At 45.8% G+C, this 13953-nt stretch overlaps 1 pseudogene; it reads right to left on the bottom strand.

The window, feature by feature from the left end:
* Window positions 1-13953, bottom strand: part of LOC117642412 — a 31580-nt pseudogene that overhangs the window by 7892 nt on the left and 9735 nt on the right.

Here is a 13953-nt window from a genome sequence, read left to right as displayed (position 1 = left end):
GCACCAACTGATGCGGTCAAATGGATGCTATTTTGCCCTCATCAAATGGTGTGGTCATTCCACACATTACACTACAAGATCAAATGTGTGCTTAGTACACAGCTATGGGAGCGTACTTGCAAGCACACATCTATAGGTGTATGCTTGGCAAGCACACAGCTACAGGTGTATGATTGGCCAAGCACACTTTAATCCCACCCATTTAAAGGCTCACTCCTACAGCTGTGTGATTGGCCAAGCATACATCTATAGATGTGTGCTTGGCCAAGCATACACCTAAAGATGTGTACTTGTCAAGCATACACCTATAGATGTGTGCTTGCAAGTACGCTCCCACAGCTGTGTACTAAGCACACATTTGATCTTGTTGGCTGAGCGATAGCGAAGCCCGTTACTCCAGTGCGGTTGAAAAGTTTGTCTGTCTGTCTGTGTGTGTGTGTGTACACTACTCCTCCTGAACGGCTCGGCCGATCTGGCTGAGATTTTACAGGCTTATTAGGTATGTTCTTGGCTCGGCACACGCGAAATTTCACTATCCTGGCTCAACTGGTTCAGTTTTTATAGGCGAAAAACACCTAAAAACCGGCGAAAAATCGAATTTTCTGCAGGTAGATGACCTCTGTCTTGAAGAAAGGGGGCTGGGGGGCTGGCAAGTTAAAAAGTTACAAGGGTCAAGATCGTGTTATCTGTGGATGAAGCAACTCTTTCTAGAATTAAGGGGGGTCTGGGGGCGGAGCCCCCCAGTATGCAACACGTAAGAAGTAACCGACGATGGACAAGCCAATGCCTGCCGAAGGCAGGCTAGCGCCGCAGGCCAAGGTAGGTACGCCAGGCGCGGATTGGAGGAACAGGCCGCGAGACATCGCGAAGCCTGTTACGACAAGACGCGGTCTGGCGTAAACCTACCTTGTAGTGTACGAACGCGGTCTGCGAGAAGAACAGTTGGGCCTCAACCGTCTTATTCACAATTGCTGGGGTAAGATCTTGCTGGAGCCAATACCCACAAGTCAAATACACACTTGGCTTCTGGACTCGAGTAAAAGCTAGCGGACACCTTTCTGTGTCTTGCAGTGTTCTAGGTGTGTTTTGAAGTAGTAAAGGTATCATCTGCTAATAAAAACTTACGTGCGAATACAGGCAGGCTGGCAGTACGCCTGTCGGAGGGTCGTCAGGGTGGAGCGCCAGAACGCCCGAATCACGATCGAACGATGGATTTCCAGCAGACACTGGGGTGCCGTCCGTGGCATCCAGGCCGAAGTACGCGTTCAGTCCGAGGAAGTCCAAGGTCCCTGCAACGCGAACACAGAATGATTTTTCAACATGAAATCGGTGTTTAGGAAGTCTCTGCATAACAAAACGTGGAGAACTCCACGTTTGAAGTGCGGAGGAGTGGAATTTTCAGTCTCCACACTTGGAAATGCAGAGTTGGCAGTCTCCATACTTTAAATGAAGATTTGTCCAGGTTTGCACCATGCCAAGAGATAGGGGTTCTGTGAGCTACTCCACACTTGAAGTGTCGAGACAGCGAACTCTGCACTTCCAAGTGTGGAGACCTACTCCAGGAAGTGTGGAGTTGTCCACGTTTGGTTCACAGTGCAGGCGCTGGAAGATGGGAGGCGGCCGATTCTGCAGAGCTCGCAAGGCAATTCCACGCCAGTCAAATCGATGGTCATGGCATTGGTTAATCTCAGGATGATCCCCCGAGTCACCATGTCAATTTTAGCCGAAATCTTTAGAGATTTACCTATGTGGGAACAAGGGTGTCATGAATAAAGTTGAAGACTAACACCACCACGCCCATGCAGCAAGAACAGGAGCTTTGGTAAAAATGTCATCACTTTGTGATGAGATAGGTCATCATTCGCAAGTGATGAAAATGTCTTCCACGATTTTGTCATCAAGTGACAAGAAAGTTTTACAGTGTTGCTTCCGCACCATTGATGAGCATCTTCTCGGCCTGCGTGAAGCTGGGCAGCCTGGACTCCTGGAGGCCTTCCTCGGCGCACTTGGCGTCCACGGTGCGGCGCATGAGGGGAGGGTAGTCGCCGCGCAGCAGGGGATCCGCCACCCAGCCCAGCTCGAACGTGTTGCGCCGCTCCGCCGCCTGGATGTCCTCGTACCGACTCGTCTTGGGCCGCGCGAAGTAGCTCTCCAGCGAGATACCGACGCGGCCTGAAAACAAAATCTGTATCACAAAGGGCATAAGGGTGCGGAGACGAATTAAACAAAACTACAGTTTTGACATTTTCCATTACATTTTACAAGTGCGCTGTCCACTTCACTGCGAGAAAAAAACTACAGAGAATCCTGTTAATTTTTTCACAGCGTCGCTCTCTGTACCCAAAACCACAGTGATCTCCGTCTTTTAGAAGACGGAGATCGCTGTAGTTTTATGTGTTCATCTCTCTGTTGTCCGAGCGGCCAATACGTACCACATCGGGATGGCATGGTCAAAGCCGCATAGGTCACCGTTGGGTCTCCGAGGACGTCGACGGGCACCTCACAGGGTCCCCGAGGACGATGCGAGCATTTTAGACCTAAGTTCCGACCATTCGTTGAAAAGGTCTCATTAAGATCTACCCGAATCAAGAATAAAAAAAAATTCTTGGTCAACCCCCTTTTTTTAAGATCCTGATTGGTCAACTGGATCTTAAAAAAAGGGAGTCTCTTAAAAGACGGAGATCACTGTGGTTTTGGGTACAGAGCGACGCTGTGAAAAAATTAACAGGATTCTCTGTAGTTTTTTCTCGCAGTGTTGATTCGGGACTTTCTTTAATCGGCGGGTCGACTGGTTGACTGCGCCGATTTTACAAAGTTTATCAAAAACCTTCGGCAATTTATTTTTGTTTCAGAGGCATTTGCGTTAGCTTTAGATATTTACTTTTAAAGTGAGTAATTTTCTCACACGAACCCGGTACCAACCTCCTTGCTCTGCAAACTGCTCATGGTAGAGACGATAGGCCTTGGCGTGAGCCAGAATCATGTGGTGCACTGATAGATACTCGTCGCGGCCTGGGCTCCTTGTGCCTGGGGCGAAGATGCCGTAGCCATACACCAGCGTAGCGAATATGTGAGGCTCGTTAAGTGTAGTCCACCACTTCACCTGATTCATGAAATGGCAGATTAGTAAAGCCACTGGTGGTGGTTAACCCTTAGCTCCCTTAAAGTCTCTTTGGGATGGGACACAACCAAAAAGATCCTTCAGAAATAGTCAGTGCTGGCTGTTGTGAGCAGAGTAAGACAGGTGGCAGCACTGCCTGACACTGTCGAGAGTATCGACTAGGCGTGATCGACTTCGGCCACCCTACACTGGATAATAAAGTTATCATTCTAGACTTGACTTCTGACTCGTTCGTTCATACCCCCATCCCGGAATAGATTACGACATGGCGCAGTCGAAACGGAATTGATTTTGGACTACGGAACGGAGGACTGAAAAGTGATTGCGGAGTGAGAAGTGGATTGAGAAGTGCGAACACAGCTGCGTGGGAAAGCCATCATCCCATCACCGGAAGGAGGACGACCTTGACCCACATCTCGCGACTATGATACTGTTGTTAAGGCCAGGGACAGGTGAAAAAACGAAGAAGTTTGGTGAAATTGAATGAAATGAGTTCTGGGTGGAAAATGGTCCTTTGGACCTTCCTCTTTCAGGATCTGTCGGGACTTCGACTATCCGGGACCTGGAAGTGCTTAAAATACATCTTTTCGCACACTCCTGCATTTCCGACATTTTAGTAAAATTGTCCGTTTTGCCATCAGAGGGGGGGGGGGGGGGGGGTTCTGGTGAAAATCTTGCCATTTTCAAAATGAACCCCACTGACATAATTTGTTGGGAATATGAAATCATACTTCAAAGAGACTAAGATTTGATTTTTGAAGGCATATGCTAGGTCTTGAACCCAGTCGAATTGTCTTTTTTGGACTGTTTTGGCTTTATTTAGCCGTATCTTGAAAAATCCTCTTGCGCATACTATTTTGACGTAAAAGGCTTACCTTTACATTTTGCACTTCTTCGATTCATTTAAAAAAGATTCCAGCATGCCTAGTTCAAAATTTCCATTATATTAGTAATCACATGCTTTTTTCATCTAAGAAGTCACTAAAACTTGTCTATTTTGTACATTGTTGATCAATTTAAGTGAAATGCATGCTTTAGAAGCTTGCCAATGATATTGTAATGGACATTTTCAGTTGTGCATGCTGCGACCTTTTAAAAATGAATTGAAGAAGTGAAAAATATCCAGGTCAACCTTTTACGACAAAATAGTATGCGCAAGGAGATTTTTTTGGCTGGAAATCCATTAAAATCTGTCACCAAACTTTAAACGCCCTTTTCTCCGAAGACATTTTTTTAACATTTGAATGGTCCTGTGCGCATACAGTTTGAAGTGTCGTCAATGATATTTTTTCCACTGACTCAGTAGGTTATTGCGAGGAAACGCAAGTGACAGTTTTTGTATATTCCACCCAGAAGTATGGTTTTGGATATCGGTTTTTACAAAAAAAAGTGAAAATCTTTGGTTTTTGAAAAATGTCAAAATTGAAAAGTTGGTATTTTGCTATCAGTGCCGGAAACTAAAATCTGTCAGTTGTGTTGGTTCTTTGGACTTAGACGAACAAAAAAATATGTCGGTCAGGTCAATAACCCAAAATGGGAAACGCACAGGAATTTTTTAACAAACACTTACAAAATTATAAAAAAGCCTGTATCTCAGGAACCGCTTGATATTATGGGATGGGATTTTGGGTGAAATAGTTTTTCATCAGGAGTAAGATTTTGACAGAAAATAAGAAGTTTTGGACCAGCAGTTTCTGAGATCATTTTTTCACCTGTCCCTGGCCTTAAAAGCTTTGACAACTATGCCATAGCGAAGAAAAGTCTCAATGGGTGCAGAGAAGAATTCAACAACAGGAACCAAAAGAATGGTGAAAACTTCAATCAATGGTTGACAGACTTGCGCAACCTGATCAAGGATTGTGAGTACGGGGACCTTGAGGACGAAATGCTCAGGGACCGCATCGTGTGGGGGCTGAAAGACCCTGTAACCAAAACCTCAATCCGAGCTAAAGCTCATGAGCCCCTGGACACTATAATTGAACTAGTGAAAGCTTCTGAAGCAACCCGAGGCTATCCAGGACAGCGTGAGTCAATTGTTGATGCTGTGCAGAGGCAACCCCGCTCCAAGGGTAGGGCCCAGAATCTGAAGGGCCAGAAAGACAACAGGCAAGGCTCATCCAGAGAAACCCAAGGGGACAAGGGAAGATTCAAACCCTATGAAAAGAGGGGCCCAAGACAGCAGGAGGCTAGAACCACCAGAACTGCACAAAGCGGCGACGCTGAGTACCACTGCAAGAAGTGCAACAGGTGGCACAGTGCAGGGAACTGCCCGGCTTGGGGTGCTATCTGCTGTCGCTGCAAACAGAAGAACCACTTCGCAGTTGTCTGCAACCCCGACAAGGCAAAGCAGAGACAGGGACGCAGCGAGACAGTCACCAGGAGGGAAGTGAACTCCGTCACCAAGTCGAGGGAAGAACAGGACGAGGATGAACTTCTCAACGGGAACTGGACTTCCGATAAGGTGAGGTATGTACAAATGATTTCTGTAGTGAAGGAAACCCCTAAGGTTCTCAGTGTAGTTAAGAAGGAAATAACTGAAACCCTCAGGTTGGATGGTAAACATGTAGTCACTTTTAAGCTAGATACAGGTTCAGAGATAAACAGTTTACCTTATGACCTGTTTAAGAAATTTGAAGGGAACTATGAGATCTATCCTCCTCGGACTATCCTGCGGTGTTATGGCGGCTATCAAAGTCACCCTGTGGGTTTAATCTACCTGAAGGTAGAGACTCCATATGGGGCGGAGAAGCTCTGTGAATTTCTGATCTCCAAAGATGAGCCACGCCCACTGCTAGGTGTTGATGCCTGTGTGAGTTTAGATCTCATTAGGCAAGTGGAGCACCCAAAGGTGCACACTGTCGAAAATAGACTAGAATTGCCATCCTCCTCAACTGAATTCCTGTCCCGCTACCCTGAGCTGTTCACAGGGGAGGGACAGTTCAGACAGGTGGTAAGCCTAAAGATCAGAGAAGATGCAGAATCTAGCATGTGTCCTCCTCGGAGGTATCACTTCTCTGTGATTGAAAGGCTTAAACCTAAACTTGATGAGTTAGTTAAGGGGAGGTTCTGGTGAAAATGGTATTTTCTCCTAAATAGGTCCCACTGTGAAAATTTGTTAAAAATTTGATGTCTTATCAAGTATTTATTAAAATTTTACATCGGGGAGGCACATTCTAAGCCCTGAACCCAAACGCAGAGCCTTTTTCTCTCATTTAGGCTATAACTTTAAAAATCTTCTTGCGCATACTATTTTGTCGTAAAACGTTGGCTTAGACATTTTTCACTTCTTCGATTCATTTTTAAAAAATGCCGGCATGCACAACTCTAAATGTCAATTGCATTTTTATTCGCAAGCTTTCTAACCAAGCATTTCACTATAATTGATGAAAAATGTACAAAATAGACAAATTTAAGGGACTTTTCAGCTTAAAAAGCTAATAATTAATATTATAATGGAAGTTTTGAGATCTGCATGCCGGAATCTTTTGAAAATGAGTCGAAGAAGTGAAAAATGTCAAGGTCAACCTTTTACGACAAAATAGTATGCGCAAGGAGATCTTTTAAGATACAGCCAAAATAGGCTCAAAAAGACTCTTCGACTGGGTTTACAGCCTGGCATGTGCCCTCAAAAGTCAAATTTTAGTCTCCTCAATGAAAAATTTTATATTCCGAACAAATTATGACTGTAGGATACATTTGGAAAATGGCAAGATTTTCACCAGAACCTCCCCTTAAGAGGGGAGTAGTGGTACAAATAGGGGTAGAAATCCCAAAGTTTGTAAGCAATTTGGTCGTTCGTGAAAAGGCGAATGGGGATCTCAGAATATGTCTGGACCCGCAAACGCTGAATGAGGCCTTGCTGAAGCAAAAGTACCCTATTCCAACTTTTGATGAACTTGTCTACTCCATGCGAGACATGGAGTACTTCACGGTGCTTGACCTTAAGGATGGCTTCTGGCATGCAAAGCTAGACGAAAAGTCAAGCCTCCTGTGCACCTTCTCCACCCCGTTTGGTCTGTACCGGTTTACTAAGATGCCTTTTGGGCTTAGTACCGCCCCTGAAATATTCCAGTTCCTGACGGAACAGGCCTTTCAGGGCACTGGGGGTAGGTTTTACTTTGATGACTGCCTAATCCCTGGCAAAACTCTAGCTGACCATGACAGTGTATTAGTGAAGGTCATGGAGAGAGCTGTAAAGGAGAACGTGAAATTTAACCCTTCCAAATTGCAATACAGGACTAAGGAAGTCAAATTCCTTGGCCACTATTTGTCTAAAAATGCGGTCAAAGTTGATCCTGCTAGGGTGAGAGCAATACAAGCCATTAAAGAACCCAAAACTAGAGCAAACCTCCATAAAGTTATGGGAACTTTCAATTATGTCAGGAAGTTCATACCTGACATGGCAACGATTGCTGCTCCCCTTTATCAGCTTCTCTCCACGAAGGTAGTGTACCAGTGGCTTCCAATTCACTCTCAGGCTTTTGAGGAACTCAAGGGGCGTCTGACAAAGGCACCTGTGTTGACTACGTTTGACCCTAAAAGGCAAACAGTAGTACAAGCAGACGCCAGCCAGAGTGGATTGGGCTGCGTACTCCTTCAAGATGGCCAGCCAGTCGCCTTTGACTCGAGGGTGCTCACTGAAAATGAGACGAATTACGCACAAATTGAGAAGGAGATGCTCTCCCTATCATTTGCAGCGGAATCATTAGTGAAGTTCATCTGGGGTATGCCAGACGTGGTGTTCCAGACTGATCACAAACCGCTTGTCTTCATTTTCAAAAAACCCATTCACCAAATCACAAACAATCGACTGAAAAAGTTGAGACTCAAAATGCTGAAGTTTCAGCCTAAGGTTGAATACCTTCCAGGAAAACTAATGCACATTGCAGATCTTCTCTCTCGAAATTATCTGATGGACCCAGTCCGGGATGACCCCGAGATGTTAGAGGTCGTCCATGAAGTGACTCAGAACATTCCAATGTCTGCTGAAATAAAGCAGGACCTCGTGAGAGAAACTGCATGTGATCCTGGGCTTGTGGCAGTGATGGGTTACTATCAAAGTGGGTGGCCCAATGACAGAAAACAAGTCATTAAAGAGGCCCGACCTTACTGGCAGGTAAGGGACGACCTGTTCCTTGAGGACAGCCTTGTGATTCTCAATGATCGAATTGTTGTGCCAGTCTCGCTCAGGAGACGTATTCTGGAAAAGTTACATATGGCACACCTCGGCATTGAGAAAACAAAGGCAAGGGCAAGGCAAACTGTATACTGGCCTGGTCTGACTAATGATATCACAACACTAGTGAGTCAGTGCAGAACGTGTGAAAGACACAGCTCTGCAAACCACAGAGAACCTCTGATGCCTCATGAAGTGCCTAATCTGAGATTCCAGAAAATTGGTCTTGATATTCTTGAGTTCAACTCAGACTGCTATCTGGTGGTGGTGGATTTCTTGTCAAAATGGCTGGAGATCAAACCACTTGCCAGCAAAAAGAGTGAGGCAGTAATTAAGGCACTCAGACAAGTATTTAGCACTCATGGGGTTCCAGAGGTAATATTTGGGGACAATAATCCGCTAAATTCAGCAGAGTGTCACCAGTACGCTTCAATGGTGGGCAGTAAAATAGTCACCAGTTCACCAGAGTTTGCCTCATCAAATGGACTCGCTGAGAAAGCAGTTCACATTGCGAAGCAATTACTGCGAAAATGTCATGATGAGGGAACGCATTATCTGGATGCGCTGCGTGATTACAATAATACTCCACTCTCAGGACTCAATGTGTCCCCTGCGCAAATACTGATGAGCAGAATGTGCAGAACTGGAGTGCCCACCTTGAGCAGAAATCTGGAACCCAAAGTTGTCGAGGTTAGACAGACACTAAAGCGGTTACAGGAGAAAACAAAGCAACAACATGACAAACGGGCAAGAAGGAAGCCAGTCAATTTTAGTGTAGGAGATAGGGTAGTGGTCAGGCGGAACAGAAAATGGAAAAAGGGGAGAATTGTAGAAAAATACCCAACTGACAGAAGCTATGTGGTCAGGCTGCTGAATGGCAGTCTGCTGCGAAGGAATACGTTCCATCTAAAACTCTCTCACACAGAGAATGACAGCCGTGACGAGGGGATGGAATGTAATCCTGAAATAGCAGAGGATGAAGGAGAAACCGAAGTTTATCCTGAAGATTCCGAGATGTCAGATGAACTAATACAAAATGTTCCACTGTCCCCAGGCGCTGAGCAGCGAGCCGACCCTGAGCCAGAAGAGCCAGCCCAAGACGTCGACCCATTGGCTGCATCACCTGGAAACCTGCAGCAAGGGAGATCTAGGTTTGGGCGACGTCTAAGGCGCTCCACCAAGTACAACGAAGAAGACTACGTTCTTCTAGTCAACAGCTTTGACTGACATGTTTAGTTTTATAAAATGGTACAATCGCAAAGATTTCGTACTTCTAGTCTTAAGTTAAGACTGAATGTTGTTTGTTTTGTTTTGATGACGGTACTGCTTACTCCTGGATTATTGCAAACTGAATGTGAATAAAGAATTTCTTTACCGCTACCAACGTAAGAAATTTATGTTCCGTTTCCCCACTGAAGGAGGGAGGTGCTGTGAGCAGAGTAAGACAGGTGGCAGCACTGCCTGACACTGTCGAGAGTATCGACTAGGCGTGATCGACTTCGGCATCGAGACCTCTCCAGCACACCCTACACTGGATAATAAAGTTATCATTCTAGACTTGACTTCTGACTCGTTCGTTCATACCCCCATCCCGGAATAGATTACGACACTGGCGACAATCGTTGAAAAGTCTATTAGAGCCGTAGCATCACGCAACGTCTTTGGGAAAGATCTCAACGTCTGGTGACAGTACAGGGGAAGAAATGATACCGGGACTGCGTTAGGCCTTTTCCGGGGGGGGGGCACAATGTTCAATTTGCGGCTTCGATTCTCATGCCTTGTTTGCTATGTTGGATGCTGCTGAGAAAAGCGAAAGAGTTCAAAGTTCGTTGCAATTAATTTCGATATGACTGATTGTTGATAGCTCATAAGCTATAACTTAATACCGTATCCGAAGGTTTAACCGAAGTGTCTGACCATATGTTTACTTTCTTAGAAAGGTTCTTAGCAATAAGCGAGCATTGAAGACGAATGCAGTCTCAAATGGTGAAAACTTTGATTTGATATGTGGATAGTCGACAGGCTTAACTCTCAATCAAGGAGAAACGTGACGTGGATCGTTGCACACGGAAAAAAATAATTTCGCTAGTTTAGAGAATAACTGTTTGTTGGAGCCAAATTTGCTGGAATGACAAAGAAATTCGCTATTTCAGCCTATTTGGTACGCTGCTGTGGCAAACTCCTCTATGCTGTTCTACCGATAATTTTTTACTCACTATGCAACGAACTTTTCTGCTGGAAAAGCTAACAATATTCGCTAACTTTAGAATGCTGTTCGGGCGATAACCTTTTCCTTGCGATCCAACAAACATTTTTGATAGACAAGCGAACTAAAGGGTATTTCGGAGCAGCCCTGGCCCGGAAGAAGAACAAAAACGGAAATTAGAATTGACAGTTTTAGTGAGAAATATACGCTGCAAATGAGCATCCGCAGCGTATATGCGTATGTTTCTCATAAAACACTGCTATTTCTAACTTCCGTTTTTGTTCTTCTTCCGGGCCAGGGCTGCTCCGAAATACCCTATATTCGCTTCATCAGTTCCCTACATGTCCTGTAGATACACTGCAAATGCAAAGGCGATACTTGAGTACATTTTTCGGCGATACAATTGAGTATCGCCAATAAACGGCCTTACGGAAAAGTATTGCCTTCAGAACGGCAATACACAAAAGTATCGCCAAAATTTGGCGGTACTTTTTGGTACTAATATGCTCGAGGGCGAAGGCCATTTACATTTATGCCCCCCCCCCACTTTTTGGTACTGCCACAACCACGGCATTGAACTAGGAACTTGTCCCCTTGATTTGTTCAACGTTTATTGCCAAATTGTGGCAATACTCCGATGTATCGCCAAATTTTGGCGATACTTTTGTGTATCGCCGTTTTGAAGGCAATACTTTTTCGTAAGGCCGTTTATTGGCGATACTTAGTTGTATCGCCAAACAAGCTAGGGCCCGCCCTTCCGTCGAACCGAGTTGCCAGCTCCGCTTCGCTGCGCCGGCAACTCGGTTCGACAGGGGGCCGGCCCAGCTTGGCCTGCCGGCGGCCTTTTCTCGGGCCTTCGGCCCTCGCATCAGACCCAACTTGGCCAGTCGAAGGCCCGGGCCTTCGGCCCGCTCGCATCACACACACCGTGAGCGGGTAAAGCAAAGTTATCGATGTACCATCGTGACTTAGGCCCGCCCTTCTATTAACAATATGCAATAGTCCTTACACTTTTTACTCCAACTGTCCTTAGAATATGCCCATTTCATTTGTCTCTTCGCCCTCATTCCGAAAATACCCATATTTGCCATGCTACTGCAACTCCTTGCAATAGAGGCACAGCAGGAGCGCAAAACGAGTCCGTCGCACTTTTTCCCATAACTCATGAAGGCGGGCTCCTGGACCCCCCTTCCGACCCCTCGTTCAAGAGGTCTTGCCAAGACCTATCCAAAACTAAAGTAAAAATTTTCAGTCGGTCGACCCCCTTTTTTCAAGATTCTGATGTGACTAATAGGCGAAGTCGGGCTCCTGGACCCCCTTTCCGACCCCTCGTTGAAAAGGTCTTGCTGAGACCAATCGAAATCTGCAATAAATTTTTTTAGTCGGTCGACCCGCTTTTTTGAAGATCCTGATCTGGCCAACTTGTAAAAGCGGCCGATGGGGTCGGGACCAGGTCCATTCATCTTGTCTCGTCGCCCCGATTCCAAAAATACCCCTATGTGCCCTGCTAGCACCAATAATGGCGGAAATCCCCCTCCCGCTCATGTAAACCATGATATGCACCTGCAGCAGCCCTTGTGCGACCCGGACGGGATTTGCACCACCGGATTATTTGTTTGGACGGTACTCCTGAAGTACCCTCCAAATCTGGTTACTCTATCTCAACTCCTTCCTTGTACACAGACGCCAACAACAACAACAACACAGACACAAAGGCAAATGCATAGGCCCTCCCCCTATTTTTTGAATAGAAGGGCGGGCCAAAAAGGGACCAAAAGTATTGCCTTTGGATTTACAGTGTAGCAAGGCTTTTTAAACCAAGAGGAGACCTTTGGCCTTGTCTCTCCGGGTCGTTTGGTGGTCTCGTGGTAAAGCCTAGGAAAGCTAACAAAGAGGTTGCGGGCTCGATCCCCGCCAGGATAAAGCCATGTTTACAATAAGTACTCCAATTGCGAGGTCGCCGACACTCGAAATAATCAACTGATTATCTTTTTGGAACTTGCCATCAAACTGAAGGTCATTATGTCAGCGAAACGCGTTCGCTGTAAGTAGCGAACATCCTGGCAGTGAACAAGATTTCGCTGTATCTAAGAGGTGATGCATGTAACAGGCTTAGCTAAAATTTTTCGTTAAATCAGTCGAAATTGTTCGCTTCAACAGCGAATTTTTGTAAGCGAACAAAAGTTACCTCTTTCAGCGAAAAAATTACTTAGTTCCCACACTGAGAATCCAAACGCTACGTGTATACTACACGTAGCGTTTGAGCGTCAATTGGTGCAATGCGAAAGCATTGCACGTGAAGTGCAATACCTCCTCATTCCCATGCGTTAGCATAGGGCATTTTCGGAACGCATTGCAGGTAAGGTGCATTATGGCTATCGTGTTGCACGTATGGTTCGATTCATCAGCTGCATTGCACAACACGTGCTATACTCATAGCGTTTGGAATCTCAGTGCAAATGACGAAAAAATTTTTGCTGGTTTAACGAAATTTCGCTAAACCAGCGAAATTCTTTTTTACCGTGCACTACGTTCGAGTGCTGTCACAATCGATTCAATTTGAATGCAGGCCTTATCGGGCCCGCTGGACGCACGTGCACCTGATTCCCATTGACACCAATGCGATACAGTATTCCCAGTATTCAAACCAACGCGTCACGTTTCGCGCCGCAACGAATGTAACTTGACGTTCCTGGAATGAGAGTGGTGCCTCGAGCCAAGGTGGATAAAAGGCGGTGAAAACGCCAGGCGCAGGCGCGGATACACGGGGGGGGCAAAGGGTGTTTTGCCCCCCCCAGAAGCTAAGGCATGCTGAAAAAAAATCGCGCATTTTGCCCTGTCATTGACTAGTGGAACTGGTAGAACTGCAAAATTTTCTCAGCTCGCTTCGCTCGCAAACAATTTACTTTTACCAACCTTAATATCTTTAAGAACCGCAAATTTTCTCAGCTCGCAAACAAACGCTGGCCACCCTGGAAAGTCGTAAGAACCGCAAATGTTTTTAGAGCTCACTTCGCTTGCAAACAAATTACGCGTTTGACACTCTAAAAAGTCCTAAGAAGCGCAAATTTTCTGAGCTCGCTTCGCTCGCAAACAAATAACGTTTGCCACCCTATAAAGCCCTAAAAACCGCAAATTTTCTGAAGCTCGCTTCGCTCGCACACGTTAAGCACCAAAAGATCCTTAAAACCGCAAATTTTCTGAGCTTGCTTCGCTCGCAAACAATTTACATTTTCCACTCCTTTAATACATTCAATCGTGTTAAAAATTGATTTAAAAAAGGACCTGCAGAACCTCCTGATAGGAAGGCAACCCTCGTTGCCGTGCTTGTCTTCGTCCGGCGGCCCCTGAAAGTAGGTTTGCCCCCCCCCCAGGACGGACGTCCAGATCCGCGCCTGGCCAGGCGTGGATGAGGAACTGACGCAACGTGGCGAAGAATGTCTCCAGACA

The sequence above is a fragment of the Thrips palmi genome, unplaced genomic scaffold (genome assembly GCF_012932325.1).
Source record: "Thrips palmi isolate BJ-2018 unplaced genomic scaffold, TpBJ-2018v1 HiC_scaffold_16, whole genome shotgun sequence".
NCBI classification, from domain to species: Eukaryota; Metazoa; Arthropoda; class Insecta; order Thysanoptera; family Thripidae; genus Thrips; species Thrips palmi.
This window is presented reverse-complemented; position numbering and strand designations above follow the sequence as displayed.